The 21,902-nt window shown below is 41.7% G+C and overlaps 1 protein-coding gene across 2 annotated transcripts in view; it reads right to left on the bottom strand.

The window, feature by feature from the left end:
• The window catches only part of raly (RALY heterogeneous nuclear ribonucleoprotein), a 54,860-nt gene extending 34,182 nt beyond the window's left edge, over nt 1-20,678 (bottom strand). For both annotated transcript variants that reach the window (XM_018742213.2, XM_018742215.2), the window contains exons 1-2: nt 20,645-20,678; nt 13,151-13,235 (exon numbers count right to left, since the gene is read on the bottom strand). The gene's annotated coding sequence lies outside the window, so the exon portion shown is untranslated. The remainder of the gene's footprint in view (nt 1-13,150; nt 13,236-20,644) is intronic.
• Between the last annotated feature and the right edge of the window lie 1,224 nt (nt 20,679-21,902).

The following is a 21,902-nucleotide window of genomic DNA, read 5'->3' as shown; positions in this document are numbered from 1 at the left end:
AAAAAAAAACCGCCAACAGCGGTTACTTTAATTTAGTTTATTTTCTCAGCTGGTGAGGAAGAGAACCAAGGAAAACAAATGGGCGCAATTATTTCAGTTGCACAGACCATCCAAGGCTGCAGTGGTGATTATGCGCTGGCTGCCGTTTCTCTCAGCCAGGACTGCATCAACACTAACGGGTGCCAAGAAGACTCCTTCAGCCAGCACTTCATCCAAGTGTGGTGTAAATCACAGAGTCGGGGGAGGAAGAAGCGTGCCTGCTCCCCTTCATTCACTCTCAACATCACCTGAAAGGGGGTAAAAAGGCTTTTAGGCAAAAGCCAGCTTGGCTAATTTGTGTAGATTTTCTTTTGCTTTTTGGAAAGCTCTGGAACAACAGTGTTTGAGTGGAGCCAGACTAGTCCTGCTCACAACTGAGCAATCCGGTGAGTTTTTCTGCCATCGCGGAGAAATGCTATAGCCTACAAAGTGCACAGATGAGAACAGTTAGCAAGCTGTATGATTTGAGAGCCTTCTGGAATACTGCTAAATGATTCATCGTTTATAAATGCCAATTAATAAACTTTTAATTGGGCGCGCTTTTAGAAAAGTAGCTTTTGCTTCTCTGTTCAAGAGCTCTATAACAATTTTATTTGTATTAATTATGGAAATTATTTTCTTTGAACTTTCCAAGTTTTGACCAAAAAAACATGTATTCATTTAGTAACAGTACACTATAAGGATGTAAAATTATGGTAACTGTTAAATGATTACTACCATTTGTATGAAGTCTCACACACACACACACAAACACTGCCTGAAGCTGCTTGCCCCCAGCAGGGTTGTGGCAAGCTGGAGCCTAACCCGGCAGCACAGGGTGCAAGGCTGGAGGGGGAGTGGATGCACCCAGGGCAGGACACCAGTCCATTGCAAGGCACCCCAGGCAGGACTGAAGCCCCAGACCAGCCAGAGAACAGGCCCCAGCCAAACCTGCTGCACCACTGTGGCCCCCATATGAAGTCTTATCTTTTCAATTCATATTTAATTAATGTACTTTTTACATTTATTCATTCAGCTAATGTGTTTCTCCAAAGCAAATTACAATGTTAATCTACCTATAATTACTTACCCATTTGCACAGGTAGGCAATGTTTACTGGAACAACTTGGGGTAAGTACCTTGCTGAACATACTAGAGCCTGAGATTTGAACCTTCAGTCTTTGGATTCAAAGGCAACAGATGTAACCCCTATGCTACCATCTGTCTTTACATGCAGGAACTGTGTAATCACTATTTTTTTTTTTTTAGTGTAAAGATGGAAAACTGACACAGGGAAGTTGAGAAGTCCACACATCCATCATCAAGAATTGCTTGCCCCAAAGAGTGAGCCAGATCCTGGCCTGACAACACAGAAGGCAAGGATGAAAGGAGAAGGGGACACCAGTCTATTACAAGGCACCCCAAGCAGGGCTTGAACCTATGACCCACCACACAGGAGGCACTGGCCAAATCCACTGTGCCATCACACCCCCCAATCAAAAAGCAAAATGGTAAAATACACAATAAATTTAAAAGCCCTGGAGTGTTTCTTTATAGAGAGAGCTGTCTTTTATTTTTGAAAACTTCAGATTCTTTTTGAGACATCCTATATTCAAATTACTTGTTAATTGCTGACAACTTTACTATGTGTATTTAAAAATTTTAAATGAACCACACTGACAGTTACATTAGGACAAAATTAACCCAGACTTTTTTTTTTTAGTTAAAATGTAATTTTTAAAACTATGGGCCTCACAGACTGTCTAGGAAGGCAGGGGGAAGCAGATTTTCATTTTATGTGGTGCTCACTATGGAGCAAAATGGTTAAAAAAAAAAAAAAAAAAAAAAAAAAACAAAAAAAAAATCGCAACACACGTAGACATCTACGCATATATGCAGAATGAAGTCCTTACAATGGATCATTTCTGCACGGTTAGAGTAAGCAGATAATGATTTAGAAATGCTTTGAAAACACTGAATGAGAACTGACAGAGGCAATCTCTAAATTGCAGCCCCACATTACCAAGACTGTGCAAGCAAATTAAACTCATCCAAGTCAAAGTAGAAAAAAATGTATTGCATACCAGCACATGGTTTTCAACTTAAAGTTCTGCATTTCAATGGTATATTTGTGTAATCTGTCAGAAATTAGCGAGCCCATTAATGTATAGCTACATTTCAGTACAGCTAATTCACAGGTAAATAGGTAGCAATAGATAATTATCCATAGTTGGAGATTCTTAAAATTTAATTAAATGTCTGTTTGGCTGCTAGGCAGCATCTTGGTCCACATGGACTATCTTCCGTTACAGTCAATGCAATTTTTCCTTAACTGCATTCTTTCTTGTTTTACCCCTGTGCGTAAATGTTTATTTCCCAGAAATTAATAGCCCATGTACAGCACCTTTCATTGGCACATTATGAAACAGTCATCGTTTCACATTTTGACTATTAGTCAATATCAGTCAAAATAGTGTACAATGTGTGTATTGATCTGCTCTTTTTCATACAGTGTGGCTCTTCTTTTCATGGTAATGAACGCAAAGGGTATTTCGAACACACGTGTTCTGGGTTTGCGATGGCTGCTCGCTTTTTCCCACTGAATTAGCTGATGGATTTTCAAAATCGCGACACAAGCCGAACAGGTTATGCCCGGTCCTTTGAAACGACTGCAAGACTTACCCTCAACTACGGTGATGTAGAGATGTCGGACACATTCACAGCTGTGAGCTGGCAGGAGGCAAAAGCATGGCACAGGGTCGGGCTGCTTGAGATGGACAGTTCCCTGGGACCCTGCCCCATGCCAACTGTCAGTTAATGAAAACCAGCTGCCTCTAATTGGACAATTAGGACTACTATATGTGGCAGCTGGTCAGAGACAGCAAAAGAGGAGAGGCACAACACTGAAACATGGTCTGAAAAGGAAAAGCTAGGCTCATTGACTTCTGCTATGATACTAGACAGTGTACTTTCATCAGATTTATTTAATTGTGCAACTTAGCTTATTAAAATGAATTTTTTGTATCCCTGCAATCTTGCCCAGAGTCTGCCTCTGCCCCATAACACGCATACCCCGCTATCACGTTCCATCATCCCTTTCCCCACATACTGGCCAGCGTAGGAGCAACTTTTCAAAAACACCATACTATATATGATCAGCCACTTGCTATCAAGAGCTCAGCATGCAGAGCAGATTTCATTACTAAATTAGTTCAGTCCAAATGGCCTTTCACACATTGCCTGTAATTAAAGCTAATGGAGGTTACTGAGTGGCAGGACACGAGCATGGTGAATAACTACTGTGGATGACAAAGGAAGACAGACAAAAAGAGGGCTGAAGCATAGAGTGTTCGAAAGATCTGCTAATCACTTTCTAAGGTTCAGAATTTTAATATTCAGAATCCACTTTTTCCCACAGAGTAATACTTTCAGTGAAAGCTGTTTGAGTCATCATCTTCATTTAAAGACAATGAACACTTTCATTCACTAGTTAAAATTGCTGGTAATTTAACTGGCCAACTCAAAAAGCCAAGCGAGGTAGCAGTAACAATTTACCGAGCAGATGAAGCGCTTTCTACGCAAACTTTTATTTTAAAAGCATTATTTTTTCATCGAGAAAATAACCAAGTCACGTTAACACGCTTATTATTTCATTTAAAGTCAAACCTCACTGCTAACATAACACAAGGACATACTCATCCAGCAGGTGTAGATGTTCTATTCAGTGGTAACTTAACTGAAGTGCATGATGGATTCTGTGAAGCCGTTATACCAATTTGTTGCTTCAAATAAACTGTCCAAGGTGAATATCGTGGCAGATCGTATGAGATAGAGACAAACCTCCTCATACTCCACAAAGAACACAACTGAAGGAGTTATAGGCTCAAAACCAGTGACTCCGAAAAGGCATTTGTCTGTTCTGGCAGACCGCTTGCTATACAGTGCTTCGGATCGATTTGTTTAAATTACGTTCAGCAGAAGGCAACTTATTCATCTTTGTTTTTTTGCACCTATGATATAAGCTTTCATTGATTCCCATTGCAGATGACAAGAGGCCGGAGTGAAATATCCTCCTAAGACAAGTGTCTCTAAATGTATGGATACACAGAACTGCAAGACAGTAAGAAAGATGGCCAAAAAAGAAAGGATGTTGTGAGAGCAACAACAAAAGACATGCAGAAGAGAAAACCAAAGACCAGATCACTAACTAGCAGGTTTTTTAAACCTCCAGTTCATTTGTGTTCTGGCACCTGTGGTGCTGGTAGGGGGGCCATAGCCATTGAAAGAGAAGTGGGCAGGGTTGCCATGTGTCTGCTCAGCATCCATTCTGACACACTGAAGATCAGCACCAGGCTCTGTAGAAAGCTGCCCCACTCTGCTCTACCTCGGCCTCCCTGCGGCCTCCACGCCGGAGTCAAGATGGTCAGCCGCTCGCTCTGCCCTCCCATGGAGACCTCACAGGCTAAGGAGCACAGATGCTGGTGCTCCAGCTCTCCTCTGCTCCTTGTTCTGGTTTTCTTTTCGCACACGGTAGGATCTGCTGGGGTCACCGGTGTGTGTTCCTCAGTTCCAAGCATGTACTTCATCCTTTCTATAACTTTCCAAGAATTTGTATTTTTTTTTACCATCACTTCCCATATGGTACCACAACATTTCTATATTTGTTGATGAGTAATAAATAAATCTGTGTGTTACATTATCTGTTTTTCTCTGTGAAAATACACTTTGCCAAAAACACCAGCTACTCCACAAGGGTATGGTAACCGAAGACTCTTGCTGTTTCTCCATCTCAAATCCCAATAAATTAACTATGTCATTATGTGGACAGAAAGTTGCTTCATTTTATTTCTGAATGGTAATTAGTATCTAATTGACTGTTTAATCTAAAATCTGCAAATTCGAAGCATATGGGAGTGGACCTGTCCGTCCATGACCAAAAAGGATCTTATTAATTATTCGGTTAAGACAAAATGTTACCAGATCATTACTGTAAATTGCCTCGCATATTAAATCTGGAACTTGAAAATATACCACTCACATACTATAAATGCACAAAAAAGAAGTTCTTAACAGCGTCTCTGTGTCAAACTCTCATTAAGCAAGTCATATGTTGGATATCACTCCGAACCTAAAATGATCCCCTCATACCGCTGCGATGCACACTTTGTATGTATCTCAGAGAACAGCGTGGTCCTTTCTTTATTGTCACACAAGCTGCAGCGCTCCACTTACTCATGTCAACACTGAGCGGAGAAGTTAAACAGGACAAGGACGCTTCAAACAATATTCAAAGACAAGTCTCGGTTGCGAGGGGCAGCCTCGCTGCGCAACCTATTTAGGCCGTGAAAGTGCATAAGGACAGCTTTTCGTACAATCGCCGCCGGCCGGTGTACAAAACAAATTAGACTAGACAAGATGGCACAAAAATCATTTTTAATCTTTTATATTACGACAGTCTTTTTTGGAAAAGCTAAGACAAATGCCAGCCAGGAGACTATACACAAGATCATGGTTTCATACTGAGAGCTCAAATTCTCCAGTGCTTCATTTTCACGTTCGGCCCCTCTCCGAACACTGCAATGAGGCACAAATAGGACTGTGGGGCTTTTCAAATCTCCAGCGCCTTTCACAGCTTTAGCTTCACCACTAGTTGGAAAGCTATGTGAAAGATGAGGTCCCGAGACATTTTCCCCCCCCCATCGCCCATGACACAGAGCAGGCCAATGCTACAGCTGGAGATTAGCAAACCCGGTGTTCTTCACTCAAACAATAAAGTGAGAAATGCTTCTTTAGGTGGCGCATACATACATATATGCACAAACACACACACACATATGTATATACAGTATAGTTTAAAATCAACACGGTACTGTTCATTAATTCTGCGCTACAGCTTCAGAGGAGGAATGCTGCACACATGAACATTAAAGCTGGCTAGAAATGAAATGCATACTGAGTAGCATGCTTGGCCGCAAACTCAGACTGACTGCTGATGTCAAATTTTTATTGATCACGGTATATAGGAAAAAACACTGTGTCACGTATAACATGAGATGCGTTTCACAGAGTTTTGAAAATATGGCAGAAGATGAGGATTTCGAAAAAGTCATTTCAAAACATCTTGTGGCATGATGTAAATGGGCGAAAAATAAATAACCCTCTAATTGCTTATGTTGTTTCTCCTATTTACCACCACAGGAACCTACAACAAAAACACAAACATTTGCATTTTCATGTTTTGTTTCCTGGTGGATTGTGGATTGTAGCTGTTAGCTGGAAGATTCACGCAATTCCCAGCGAGCATTTCATCATCATCTAGAATTTTCTTTACCTTTTTTTAGCATCATGGATTCATGGGTAATTGAGGATCACAAACCAGGATGAGCTTGCAGGCACCTCTGCCAATATAAATGTTATAATAGAGAAATATTTCAACACTTCAACATTAGAAGACACTGTCTGACGGTACAGAACAGGTGTCAACACAAGACGGAAAAGGCAGGTCCGTATGGTATCAACAACATTTTGTTCTTTGGAAATGAAAAAAACAAGCTATTTTTCTCCCTATTAACAAGAACAATATAACAGTAAGAGTATAACAATAACAGGCCGAATTATTGTCAAAAATTTACATATTAAACACACATAACTACACACACACACACACATTTTCAGAACCGCTTGTCCCATATGGGGTCACGGGGAACCGGAGCCTACCCGGTAACACAGGGCGTAAGGCCGGAAGGGGAGGGGGACACACCCAGGACGGGACGCCAATCCGCCACAAGGCACCCCAAGCGGGACTCGAACCCCAGACCCACCAGAGAGCAGGACTGCGGCCCGACCCACTGCGCCACCGCGCCCCCGTACATGTAACTACATTTATTTTCTAATCGTGAAATAGAGATTGTGAAGATACAGTGGTAATTCTGTTTATGTTTGAAGACCAAGACTTCTTTGTCACGTGCAACAGTCGTGCGGTACATAACCGAACGGCGTTATATGTAAAACTTTAGGCTTAGTTACTGACATCCTCGCTCCCTATGCAAACTGTAAATAATTGTTCTTCTTCAGCTCACTGTTATTTTATTGAGGCAAGTATCTTCAATCTGCCAGAACTGTTTCAACCACTACGTCAGTCTGACTCTCCAGCGGAAAGACACAGTCTTGCATCTCAGTCATCTTCGGTCTTGAAGCAGAACCGCTCAAACACACAGCTGCAGAGCACACTGCCTCGGAAGCCCCCCTGCCCGTGGATGCTGCGGAGCCGATGTAAAGGCCTCGCCTTTATTTTGGGCGCAGGGAGTATGAGCAGAGGTGGTATCAGTGGCACGCATGCTTGTATTGTACAGCTAGACAGAAGATCACAGAGCTCACCGCAAGGTCTCACCGACTGAATGTCTTGCTGGTGTCCTGAAAATGTTTGTTTGGGCACTTCTCTTTTACTGTGTTTCCGCACAAAATAAATCTATTTATGCCTGCTGCAAGATCCTGCATTTTTTTCACCAGTTACAAGAAAATCTCACAAATCCATTGCTTTAAATTATTCAGCTATGCGGCCCTTTCATTTACATTTATTCATTTATACTTTTCGCACTTCTCTCCAAAGTGAGGAACAATGATTATTAGCTAGTATTTGGCTGACAACTTTGTCAAAGGTGACTTACAGCGCTAGATACACTACACTGATTTCCTACAATTATTCACCCATTTATAGAGCCGTCCAATATAACACACTCATTCAGTCACACATACACACGCTACCGGTTATTTAGAGTTACCGTTTGACCTGAAACACGTCTAGATGGGACTGTCCTATGATGACATGTTGCAAGTTGCTGTTTGTGTTTTTTGCACCATTGTATTGACCTGTCTTTGCACGCCTGCATTTCACTGTCCTCTATTATCTTGTCCCGCACAATTGTTTTGTTTGTATCTTGTTTATGTATCACCTTCCACTGCCCTACCTTGTACTCCGCATTCCCCCAACATATACTGCTGTAGAAAAAGAGAACTGCAATGCAACAATTTCACTGTCTTTGTCAAATACACGCAACAATAAAAAACTTGGAGCTCTGGACTTCAGGAGGAAACCGGAGTACCCGGAGTAAACCCCGACAAACGCAAAGAGAACATGCAAAATCCACACGCAGAGCCGCATTCAAACCCACATCCAAACCCACACCCGAGGTGCTGTAAGACACCAGCACAAAAGTACCTGCTGTGCCACTGTGCCTCATAGGACATCACAAAGCCATATCATTTTTACCGTTATGCCAGTTACACTTTCAATTTGTTTTCCATGTGCATAATTTTTGTGTTAGGTGCCCTTGTTTGTGTACCTCTTGAACACAAATTCCACCATTCCATAATGCCAACTCTGTAGGCAGCTTCGAAAGATTAACCTGTCCAGACACCCAGACTTACTCCCTTCATTGGATTCCCCAACAAAGCCATTAGACTGCTGCCTACTAGAGTGGTTAAATCAGAAGTTACAACAGTGGGAGTTGGTTCCTCTCAAAAGTACTTTCAGAGGTTCTACATTAATATCCCTTTGTTAAGCAGTGGACCTAAAATCCAGCAGAGCTGTTAGGACTGATTTCATAAACGCAAAACACGGCCAAACGTTTAAGGTTTGCCAGAAATCTAAATTGTAACTCATTAAATTGCAAAAAAGAAAGCTACAGAAGAAGGCAATATGGCTGGCATGTCTGGAGTGCTTAAATGATCCTCTCAGAAGGCAGTCATTAAAGGTGAATGGTTAAAGACCGATTCCAAACGGGAGTACAAGAGCAGAAAGAGCAGCGGCAAAAGAGAACACTTCGATGCAAAGAAAAAGTGCCTTCATTCACCATAAAAAGCCAATTGTTATTTAGATTTTCTAACCATGAACAACTTAATCATGCTTGAACCACTCAACAGACCCCCTGGATAAGACTGAATGGGAAGCACACAACAGAGGTTGAATGAAGGTCTAAGTTCAATAAAACAATGCCTTTTGGCTTTTTTTTGGTCAGAGCCCTTCTCAGATATAATTGCATTGTGTATCTCAGGTAATGCTGTGTTTTTCTATCCTGGAAAATATCGTCTGAATATATTTTTAAATGGACTCTTCACTACCCTTAGCAGGTAATATGTTAAAAGCATCCTATTATAAACAAACAGACAGGAGGGTATTGCCAAACCTGAATTAGAATTAGAATGACAAATGATAATATTTACATATCATTTAAATATGTTTTTATTTACTTGCCTTCTATTCTGTCCTATTTTAAAGATACATTTTATTAACATTGAAACCATGGGTACTGACAAATAGAATGAAGTCAGCTACTTTAGCTAACCCGGATTTGAATTTTTTACTTTGGAATGAGATATGAGCCTGCTGAATGTCATGTGCCCTTTCCGTGTGACAAGCCGCAGTAAACGTACACATTTTCCAACTAATCATTTGTATGCATGCCTCTAAGGAGAGGCAAGAGGCAGCAAGGCAGAAAAGTATTACACACAATAATGGGCACAAATACCACTTTATAATGAAATCTTTGAGACTGATTTGTATTCATCTATCAGCTTCATAACACAAATAAAATGAAACATACCGTTTGTCAAATAGGAACTATTGCCAGGATGTAATTAAATATACAGTATATATATATAGACAGTATATGTATACACACATATTGTCTGAAACTGCTTGCCCCGAAGCAACCCGGAGCATAACCCAGCAACACAGGGGATGGGGCTGAAAGGGGAAGGGACGTACCCAGAACAGGACGTCAGTTCGTCACAAGGAACCCCAAGCAGGACTCGAACCCTAAGCCCACCGGAGAGCAGGACCCGGTCAAATCTGCTGCACCACCGCACCCCCCTATATACGTATATATGTATTACATTTTACATTTATTTAGTTATCAGACGCTTTTGTCCAAAGCAACTTCCCATGACCTCTATGTAGTGTTATCAGCCGACACACCTTATTCACCAAGGTGACTTACACTGCTAGATACATTGGGTCACTCATTCATACATCAGTGAAACACACTCTCTCTGTCACTCACACACTATGGGGAACCTGAACAGCATGTCTTTGGACTGTGGGAGGAAACCAGAGCACCCGCAGGAAACTCACGCAGACACGGGGAGAACATGCAAACTCCACACAGACTGATCGGGAATTGAACGCACATCCTCTTGCACCACTCAGGCGCTGAAACAGCAGCGCTTTATGTCAAAAACTCAAATGTATTTTCCTGCAATTCTTGTAGTTTATCTGCAATACATTACAACTACATTAGCCGCAAAGCATAAAAAATTGTAAACATGCTCATTCTAATATGCTAATGAAAAATGTCTGTTTTGTGTGCACTTGTGCTTGTGCATACAGGCTTGTCTGATGTTGATTACACATCAAGCTTATAGGTCAGTTCGAAACAGCTCATGATTTAATTTGTTTTTAATCATAACCGAGTCATATTTTGTGTAACTGCAGCTCATCAGATTAGAGGATCACTTATACATAGAACTTCCACTGCCAAGGGGTTTTACTATATGTTACCATATGTTGCTTTTTGACCTCCTACTAACTAGATCCACTCTACATATATAAATATTTCATCAATGAAATTGTGCCAAGCCTCTCGTTTTGCAGTAGCAGCCATTTAGGTAAAAGCAACTTACCTAGTTATCTAGCATGCTGCAGTGGGTCTAATCGCTTTAAAATGCACAATGGACTGTAATGAAAAGAAATACTGGTATTACCATGTGTATGCTTCTAATAGAAATTCTCTTCGCATATATTTAGCATCCCTTCATTAAATGCAGTTTCCATTAAGAGTATTATGGACAAATGATACAAAAATGTGTCAATATTGTGAAAATTCTGTTGATTTTGGTTTTTAAATCTCATTTAATAAAAGCTTACAGATTGTGGACCTGTATGACATAAAAGTGATGCACGTACAGGAGAAATTGCCCAAGGGGTGATCTGAATAATTTTCACAACCAAGCAATTATTTCGCTCACACATAACGCCTTTGCATGTAAATGTTCAATGACCCAGGTGAATTACTCTTCAAGCCAATACCCTAAGCATAATTCCAAATAGGAACTCAAGAGAGTCGCCGGCTGGTGTAGCTGAGATGTTTGACAAATTTTAATGCATGAATAACATTTTCATCAAATTTTCAACATGGGACATCTATAATTCACGTGCCTACAGTCCTTTTGCAGTGATTAAATGCAGCAGATGCACAAATCAGTATCTGCTTCCAGAATGCCTTCCTCGGCCGAAATCCGGGCCTGTAGCGCATCCCCCTTTTATGCCTCTGGTAGTGATCATCTGGAAATTCAGTTAGTTTGCTGAGTAAACAGACAGAGGGCTCATGGCAGTCATTTTTACACAGGGAAAGAATGAACAGGAGTACAATATAGCAAAGGTAACTAAATATGTACCGTGAACAACAGCAAATAAAAAAGTGGCTTTGCGCTTAGCTATAAAAATAGGCAACAATGGCGATTTTCAATTAACACATCACTTGACAGGCTTCAGAATTCAAGTGCTGAGACTGTTGGGAAAACGTGTCACTCCGTTTTCTTACGGCTATAACTGTAACGAGATATAAGGGGCATTTTGGGCACTTGCTGCATTCTTCCTAATGCACTCCGATAAATAAATGCTTTCACCGAGGTAGCAGCATTGATGCAGGACGGTTTTGCTAAATCACATTCAGCTCTGAAAATTCCTGTCACAGAATCACGGCAGGAGGTTTGAACAGGCCCAAGAGCTGGACTCTATTCTGGAAGACAGAAAGGATGTGAACCTCTTAATAAGGAGGCCGTCAACAGCTGCAGGGCTCAGCTCCATGATATAGTGCAACCTTTCCTCAGGAGGTGAGCGCGTCACTATAATAAAATCACAATATCACTCTCAGTAGATGTCTACCAAGCAATACAGCACAATTCACTGGCAAATAACAAGAAGGAGCCAACAGCAAGGAATGTCGAGCACGTTTTTGATAGTTCTTACAGTGGTGCGAGGTTTAACCTGGCTTGTTAAAAGAAAGTACCTGCTAACAACAGGCAACAAAAAAGAACTGGCATCAGAAATGGGGGACAGGTTACCTTTTTGTGTAAAAGCCAAAAACAATGGTAATAATGCTTCACACGTCCCACGGTATGCCGAGCTATTCACAGAGCTCGATGTGTGTTCTCAAAATCTTTAATTCCCCTCTTGAAAACTAACTACATATTAGAGGCAAGCAACATTTGGATCATAAGAAATGTCAATATTTCAGTGCTGGAACTCTAATAATTACAGATAAGAGATAATGAAATTCACCCGTTTATCAAGGTTCGATTGTACTCTGAAAACAAAGACTTATAAATGTTCACAATCCATGGGTTAAGGTACAGTAAAATAAATAAAGCATATTGTAATTAGAGAAAACATCGTCACAACAATACATTCTTCAGTAGCAGACATGGTTAAGAGATTATGTTGCACGCAACAAGAAAAGAATCTATTAATTGTTCAATTACTATGTAAACAGAGATGCTAAAAAAATTAAAAACTAAGATACAATTTAGGTCTAATTAATGGTCACATTTTATATTTAATTCACGGGTGATGAGGTTAAATTATTTCATGCTGGTACAGCACTGATTTTAATGATTCATCCAAGCAGCTGGTTATTTCAAAAATGCTGATGCTTTACTTACTGTACAATATTTGTCATGAATATATTTGTGGAGCACAAAACAGCAATACTTATTATAGATTAAAGGGAGGCAACAATAATTCCTGGGACTATCAGACCTTTAAAGCAACCAACAGTGACAAACTCAGTCATGTTGTTTTTATTATGCCACTTTCATTTGTGTTTCCTGCTCTCTGACTAACCTGCAGCCCAAATCTAGATGTGTCTGTGGTTCGATGTGTTCTGCACACGCTGGGCTTGGAAACACCAGTTTGACAGAGTGTGAGTCACGGGCTGATGGGACAGGTACCGTCACAGAAGGTGTGATATCAGACACACGGGAGGGATGCAGGAGAATCGGCTGGATGAGATACTCGGGGCTCAGCGGCACGTCTGTAACGTATCGGCTGGAACAAAGTGACCTATGGACGTACCTGTCCGTTCTGACCTGTGGGTGGGGGGCCTTGCAGCAACAGGTGTTTAGTCCCAGTGCTCTCAGCCTGAGGTCTAAAAGGGGTCCTGCAATTTAAAGCAAGAAAAGTGACTAGTGTGGTTCCCCTGAAGGAAACTGGGGTCAGCAGGTGATATGAAGTCAGAAAAACCAGCTTCTGGAGAACAGCGTGATGTTATACCACAGCAAAGTGCCCCAGAAATGTACCAAAATCAAGAGAAAATCATTTGAAGGATTTGAAGAAACAGCCTAATTAGCAGAAAAGTAAAAGGAAAGAATCCGACAAACTTCCTCGGCCAAAGTAATCTCCCTAAAAACGTATGTTTTATTTTTAAAACTGCTTTTCCATAATACCAAGCTAATGATGCTCTTTATTAAATACCGAAAAGGCACTAATGCCTCCTGAATGCTGAAAAACTTGAATGGGGCAAAGGCATCGGTTTCTGGCTCACCAGAAGTACAGTACATCTAAAGACCTCAATGTCACTAAAAGAATAGATCCTACATGAGTTTAATCCACCCAGCATCGTGCTAAACACAACAACGATAAAATAGTGAATGCATTTCTAGAACATATTTAAAAAGCTATGATCGTATAATGGATGTCGCATGAAAATAAACCACGTAGGACTGCTAGCCCGGGACTGCTCCCCGAACCCTTACTTCAACCGACCGGTCAAGCCGTACTTGTGAAAGACGCCCGCGTTAACGTACCGCGGCACCGCAAACACGCCGCTCCTTGAAGATGTACGCTGATTATGAGAACAGGAGGGAAAGCGCATCCCCGGGATCTCGGGCGGCGCGCGCTATCGGATCAAAGGATCAAAGAACCGTCTTCATCACAGGGACCCACGTAACGGACTGCATTTGCCAAGGGCGACACACCTGAGCTTCTAATTAAGAACTGAAAGGCAGTTCGCACACAGGACCTCCACCACACCACAGGGAAATTACAATAAAGACCAGCTACCATAAGGAATTAACATGTCAGTCCAGAATCTTTTCCATCACTTTCCATTAGAACACTTGTATTCCCGCTGGTTTAACTTAAAATTCAGATTTATTTGATGTTCTTGTGATCGTCACAACGCTTTTCCACGAGATAATCCGTAATCTTCATCTTGGATGTGAACACCAACCTGAGCAGTAAACAGACCGAAAGCAAGCGGAGTATTTATTTACTCGCACAATATTACAAGCGGCTCCCAGATAATAACAGCAGAATCGGATTACCCCATCCCTTTATATTAAACTGTTCCTTGACACGAAGCAGGGCTGGTGGAAGAGGTGGTTATTTTGAACTCTTTCTTCCTGGCAGTCCTGCTCAGCAGTTATGAACTCAAGGCCGTTCGTGCCACTGGACTGGGCGCAGCTACAGTAGCGTTATGTACGGAGCGTCTCTTCCGTATGCGTGTGTGAATGTACAGCGATCCCATGAACGCGTAAAACCGATCGCATTCCACCTCACGTAGTCCTCCTAAAGCTGCGAGGGAGAGAGGGGTAGGTCCTTTGTGTTTGTGAAGAGCGCTTCCATTGACACTTTCATTCAGCGACGCCTGCTTGGTGCCACACAAACACTGACAAGCAGATGTCACATGGTAATATGAGCCCTACCAATCTACATCCCTCATCATGTTTTCTTGCTGTTTGAGCAGATGTACTATCGTTACTGATTCTCGTTTTTTTTGCTTGTTAGACAAACATTTGAACAATGTGAGCGTGTCAAGACTGATGTCATTTGGGAACGTACTGCCGTTAGGTGCCGTGGGACAACGCAGGCACGTGGACGTACGGAGAAGGCGAGCGTGCTTCAGATAATGTCAAAGCACCTAGACGGAACAGAAACCACGCCAGAAAACGGAGGTTGGACATAAGGGCTGCAGCACTGATTTATATTCACTCTGACGGGACTGCATGCAGAAACCAAACGGAGGAGAAACGGGCAGGGCATGTGTCAGCCCGTGTCAGCGGCCCTGTCCGTAAAACTCCGCAGGTGATGTTCGGGCTGCATCTGAATCTTTCCTTCGCATGGCAGGTGATCTCGGAGCTGCTCGCCACCAGATGAGCCAGTGGACTTTATTATCGATGAACGGGTAAAGCGTGTTATCGACGGGTGGTGGTTTAGCGGGATGCAACGAGCAGCTAGACCCTGTGTCAGTGGAGCGCATGATGCTAACAGGATTTGACATGAGAGAGCCCTGGAAACAAAAAACCCAAAAAATGACAATTCCAATGCAACGAATAGCATCGGACGCAACAATAATTGACTATTTTTGTTGTCTACCAAGACCCCAAACCGTGGCAGAGGTATGGGTTCAAAGCCGACTGTGGTGAGAATAGTTCGCCTTTGCAAAAGAATAAAAGAAGAGTGTATGACAACGATGGCTGCTGGCTCTTGTTCCCAATGTGGAGTATATAGCCATGGACAAAACTGAGCTGGCATGCATGTAAACCAAGGTAAAAATCAATAGCAGTTCCGAGAACTAAAATATCTCATGAAATATATTTAACCTCTATTCTGTCCTGGTAAAACGACTGGGTTCATTAGCAGATAAACATTTCAGCGATAGCATTTCTCCTCTTTCACAAGTTTATTTTCAAAAATGGCCACAAAGAATAGTTTGGTTAACAGCAGGTATATTTGTAGTATCTTAATTATGCTGTATGGCCCTTAATGGTCTGTGTACATTCAGGCAGAAGGCTCCTCAGACAAACATAGCAAGATCTGCTAACAGCCTACATGTGTGAAATGAATCATAACATCATCACCATCATCAAACAGATTTATGTATTTATTTCAAGTTATATTACTACTATATACCTCTGTCTCCATATTATAAACAGTCTGTTCCATTTATGACTTAGGAGTTCACAATTAAGAGGTGCATATGCTTGAATTGTAAATGATATCACAGACACCACAGCACAAGCACGCTACGCTTCGACAAGGGTTCTGGAGTGAGATTAAGATACTGAACCAAGGAATAATTTTCCAGCAAATGTCAAGCAATTTTAGTATATATTTCACTTAACTTGACTTCTAAGGGTGCTTGGTGATACACTATTTTGGCTGCCTGCAAACTACTGACACAGCCTTCAAAATAAAACAACTCATTTAGGTTTAAAAAATATTGCAGTCCCAGGTAGCCTGGAATGATGAGATGGAGATGATCGGAGGTGAGTACATTGCCCTGGCGATAGCAGAAAGCCCCGCTGTCCACACTGCTCCTTCAGCTGACTCATCTCTGGCACCATCTCAGAAATTATAGTGGCCTTACCCTGCCGGTGAACGGGTCCCAAACTCCAAGGGCAACCAGCGTTAAACCTGGTGGCTGCCCTGAGACCCTTCGTAAGTTGTGGACAAAGGCCGTCACATCGCAAGTGAAAGAAAACACATCTGTTCGCATCTCAAGTTATCCACCACCTGATTTATACCACTAGCACGGCAAACCTTCGCTCACAATTTTATTGCCAAACTATCAGAAGTGGTGTAAAAACTCAACATTGTGTACTGTACCAATTTAATTCCTTATATGGATCCCATCTTTTACATTAGAACTACTTATTGTGGCTCCTGTCAAGTATCTGAATGGCAGCAAGCAATGAATAACCTTCAGCTGAGGAGGGCAAACCATTCTGTCACAGAGGCAGTAGAGCAGAAAACAAATAAACACTCTGGCACCAGGAAGAACAACAGAGGCAAAGTGCAAATAAAAAGGTTAAACACTAAAACAGTTCAGATATAAAAATAAAAACAAATCCTCCCATCTTACTCGTAACAATGCAAATAAAATATTTTCTTATAAATGACATACGGTACAACTCGGCAGTACTTATGAGAGACAACTCTCTCATGTTATGCGCACCGAATAAATAAGATTTCCGCAATTAGAGGTAACGGAAAACTAAAAACAGTCATTTATTTTTAATATATTTATTTACAAAAAACAACATGTTTATATTGCGCATACAATGAACAATATGTTTACAATAATTTGTACAGAAGGATTTCTAGACCTTCTAATACTAGAAAACAACCTCCTCTGAGAAAATTGCAATCTAACAAACATGAAAGTCCATAGAAATAAAACCACAATGACTACAAGCCACTGATCTCTCCATATTTTCATAAACAACATTTCTATGGCTCTGAACATTGAACATTAAGAGCGTATTTGTGCTTTCTATCTGACAGTTCTGCCGGAAAGGCTGCTATCACTGCTACCATTGCTTGGAAAAGAAGCATCATCTGTGTCTACTCCAAGGCTTTGATGTATCATCTCGGTGGTAATGGAAAAAATAAACCGCTAACTTTGAATTAACCTTAAGAGACATGATTTCCATCTCGCCTGAAATATCCATGCTCAATTTATGCTTCAGAATCCAAGATGAATGCAGTTTCCAGGTCCTATACATCACAAGACTGACAGCTCTGCACCACCTTCCAGTGAATCTGCTCCAAGCTGATTCATTGCATCTCATATAGAACAAACATAAACGTTCTTCCAGAAAACAATTAGTCCTTGCACAAACCGTACGCGTTCAGTGGCAAAGTGGAATTACTAAATAAATATGGCAGAAAGTTCACACATCTTAGCATGAAATCATAAGACTATGAAATTAAGTAGTTCCGTCCGTTTTCATAAACTGCTTGTCCCGGTCAGGGTCGCGATAGTCCGGAGCCCATCCTGGAATCACTGGGTACAAGGCTGACGGGGGTACACCCTGGATGGGCTGCCAGTCCGTCACAGGGTATGAAATGAAATAATTAATTTAATTAAATGACACACACATCTAAACAATTCCATTCGGTAATTTTAAAATACTTGAAACTGAAGTGGTAATCTGCACAAAAAAGAATGAAAAATGGCCTATGGATTATCATAACAATTACATTAACATAATCCTGACTGTTAAGGGAATTTGAGCAAAAGATAGTCATATCCTGCATGACTTCCAGGCACGTTCTAACTACCTGAGAAGGAGAACCCATGAATAATATAGATGAAAATATATATTGTGCAGATTTTCCAAGTTTTTAATCTTTATTATTTCATAGTTTAGCTACCTGTAGAATATCTGAGCTAATGTTTACACCATTATGGCACAAAACAAACATTTTTTTTCATAGTCCAGACCCAGATGGACCAAGTCTCTTTGGTCTGTTTCCAAAAAGTCAAGGGTGAACTAGCCAACATCGGATATATGATTCTGTTGCTGATTTCAGCTTTTCCCAAGTTGCTCCAAAGAAAGCACGAGGGAGCTGCAAAGACAGCAACGCAGCTACATGCCTTACAAATCTGCTGGAGGTCCTGCGAACTGCCCGTTGAGCACATGGACTTCCTCCTTCACTTAGACAAGAGCAAAGATGCACACTGAGCATGACCCTGTAGTAGATCATTGTTTTCACTTTTGTACTCTCTATCTGCCACATTTTATATAGCACCGCTTTAAAGAGCTACCATGAAAGCAAGGAAATCGAAAGCAATCCACAAATGTTAATCACATGTATATTCCAGTGCTGGAAATCCTTCTGTTTTAACACTGTATGAAGAGCGAAGAAACCATATAGCAGTATTTGCTTACTTTAGCACAGTAGTAATAAACATATTTGTATTTTGCATTTTCATACAAAAAGCCCAAGGAACAGAATAAAATAAAGCCAAAAATAACTCAGAAGGTAAAGACTTGTTCATCTAGTATTCCGCTTCAAATTTGAAAGGAAAAAAATTGATTTTTTTTTTTCTGTTACCGACACACAGATTAGATAATGAAAACCACTGCTTATGTCCCCAAAAACTAAACACACTTTGCTCTAAACTGAGGATCTTCAGCAAGGACCTGAGGCTTTATAAAGCCCCGGGACTGAGAAGAGTCGCAGAACAAGCTCACAAATTCAAGTTCAAGCAGCAGCTCCAGCCCTTGACGATAAGCAAGTGCCCTGTAAAGAGCATGTTCTTGAGAACGTTGCTGCAAAATCCACTCTAAGCCACTGCCATGACATGCATATTTGCTGGGAAAATACAACTCAAGCTCAAGCCAGCTGCCATTTTTTTTTTTTTTTTTTTAACTTCAAGGCCTTCTTCATTATGGAAAAAGACATAATAGAAACATTATTAATATCGTTCCCCCCCCCCGCCACTTATTGCAGATGTTTTCTCAACATGCTGCATTAACATGCGGTTAAGAGAAGCCGAATGATCCTTCATGATTAGTAAGTGGTTTTGCCTTTCTAAGAATAGAGCGGTGGCAAAACGGAGTACTGTTACTATTTCATCCGTCAAATAATTCTCTGCAATATTCCTCACGACAGAACTCCGTCTGGCACTCTATGGCTCTTCGCTGATGACGTCTCTAACCGACAGCCTCGGCGTACAACTGTAACACAGGACAACCAGCAATCGTATACTCTGTACACATATGTACTTTCCTCCCACAGAAAAGAGGATGGGTACCTTGTCATTTAGACCGCGGCACAGATTTACATTAAATAGTAATAGCAATAATAAAACTCAAGAGTAAGAGCCAGGGGGCGATTTATTGTGCATAACATAAACAGGGGAAAACCAGCAAACCAGCAGACCGTGAATAACAGACCAGGCAATAGAGGGAATGTTTAATGTTGCCAAGAATAACAAGTTAAAATACAGTTATTATAATAATGATAGAGTTTTTTATTATATTATAAAGACCAATTACCAGAGGGGACTCTGATTCTGGCCTTGTGCAGTGTGTGACACAGTGTGACAGTGTGTGACAGTGTGTGAGAGCACACCTCTGCTGCAGAGGCACCTGTCAGCCCATCTAAGCCAAATTCCTGCTCATATTGATTTTAATGTTTGTGATGAAATGTCCTGCTGCACATAACAGGAGTTCTTTTAAGGAAAAGACCACGCTTGCTGAAGGGGGGGGGGGGGGAATGAAACCCACAGCCATCCAGTCCCATTCCGCCTTTCAACTTCGCAAAACACGTTGAAAAACGGGAGAGAATTAATAGTGATAATAAGAATAATAATACGAAAAGCGAATAGCAAAGGCTAGTTTAAAGGGGACACACGGTCGTTCAGTAAAACTGGTCCAAAGAAAAACGGAAGAAATCTGCTATGCTGCACAGCTCTGGTAAATAATAATATGATGGTATTTGATACCATGATTCTCAAGAGGAAAAAACTGAATTAGGATAATACAAGACATCCGCTGTGGTATGAATCAGAAATAATAAGGAAAACACCACCGGAGAACTGATAAGCTTATTATGTTATATTCATATTGTCGTAACAAGTCGCCGCTGTCAGAAAATACAAAACGAGCTCAGCATTGCCATTGGACGTGAAATCTAGCTTGGTTTAAAAAGTCGCATTTAAAGACAAAATATGAGCAGAAACAGTTAATGCAAAAAAACGTAAAAAAAAATAAAAAGAAAAAGGCAAGAAAAAGACAAAGAAGGAAAGGGTAGGATGAGGGAAAAAGTACTCACCAAGGAAAAGGTCAGAGAAAATGAAAAATGCTGAAAGAGCGATAAGGCGCGGAGACGGAGAGAGAGCGAGAGAGAGAGAGACAGAGGGAGAGAGAGAGAGAGAGAGAGCGCGAGAGCGAGAGCGAGAGCGAGAGCCGGGACCGCGGACCGCCGCTCCGGAGGCGCGCAGCACACACTGGGCGCGCTGCTCGCCACACAGCCACTATGAGCGTGGAGCGAACCATTTCCGTGGCCGGGGGAGCGCCATTCAGGTGCTCGAACCTCTCTCGATCGTCGGCCTTCCGCTCCTCTCCCGCGCTGTACCGTGTACGCGGACGTGCCTCAGAATGTGCTCCTCTTAGCTCCTCTTCTTCGCGTCGAACGCAAAACGCCGCGCCACGCACGCGGCGCGGCGCGCGGGAAAAGGCTCGTGGCGCGCGCTCGCGGCATTCCGCGCGGGGGGGGCGCGCGGCCGTGGCGGCGCGAATTCCAGAATTCCGGCGGCAGTCTCAAAAATACCTAATAATAATGTGAAAATTTGTGAACTTGTATGAACACGTAATCTAGTGTGTGTCCGACGGTGCATGCGACCCTTTGTTTGGATTATTATTTCATATTTGCGTTTTCACACTTTCATCCATAGTTTGGCCAAATAATGCAGAGTCCCGGTGGTCCCGTGACTATCCTGGAAGTGTAGGGTACGAGGCAGGATGCACAGCTGTGCCTTGGCAGACTTAAACATCTTTTGGTATTAGACATATCCACTCAGGTCCCCTTACCACAGTAGAATGCCCTGGGCGGGTGGGCTGCCACTGGTACTTGGGAGCCTATAGGTTTATTCTTCTCACCTTTGTAGTTTGGGAGTTTTTTGTTTTCCTCTCCTCCCTGGCCAGCTGGCTTACTTTATTGTTAGCTGTATCTGTCATAAATATAATTTTGCATCATTAGCAGCAGCCTTGTTCAGTGCTCTGTCACTCTGGTAAGAAGGGCGCTGCATAGAAATAAATTGAATTTAATTCAGTTTAATTGGATATCTATTTTATTATTAACAACAGGACAGCACTGGCTTGCAGCAATGTACAGACAGTAAAAGGACATTGAGAAATTGCAAAGACATTCACAACCATAAAACAAGGGCAAAAGGTTGGTATTTCACAGGTATGATTATGTATCACTACCTAAGAAGCTCTAGAATGTGTCCAGAAATGCCAGAAAAGGTTAGATACTGTGTTCGCAGAGTAGGACCAAATAACCCAACTCTGTCAAACTTGGTAAGAAC

The sequence above is a fragment of the Scleropages formosus genome, chromosome 22 (assembly GCF_900964775.1).
Source record: "Scleropages formosus chromosome 22, fSclFor1.1, whole genome shotgun sequence".
Lineage (NCBI taxonomy): Eukaryota > Metazoa > Chordata > Actinopteri > Osteoglossiformes > Osteoglossidae > Scleropages > Scleropages formosus.
Note: the sequence above shows the minus strand (reverse complement) of the source record. Positions and strands in the feature narration are given on the sequence as shown.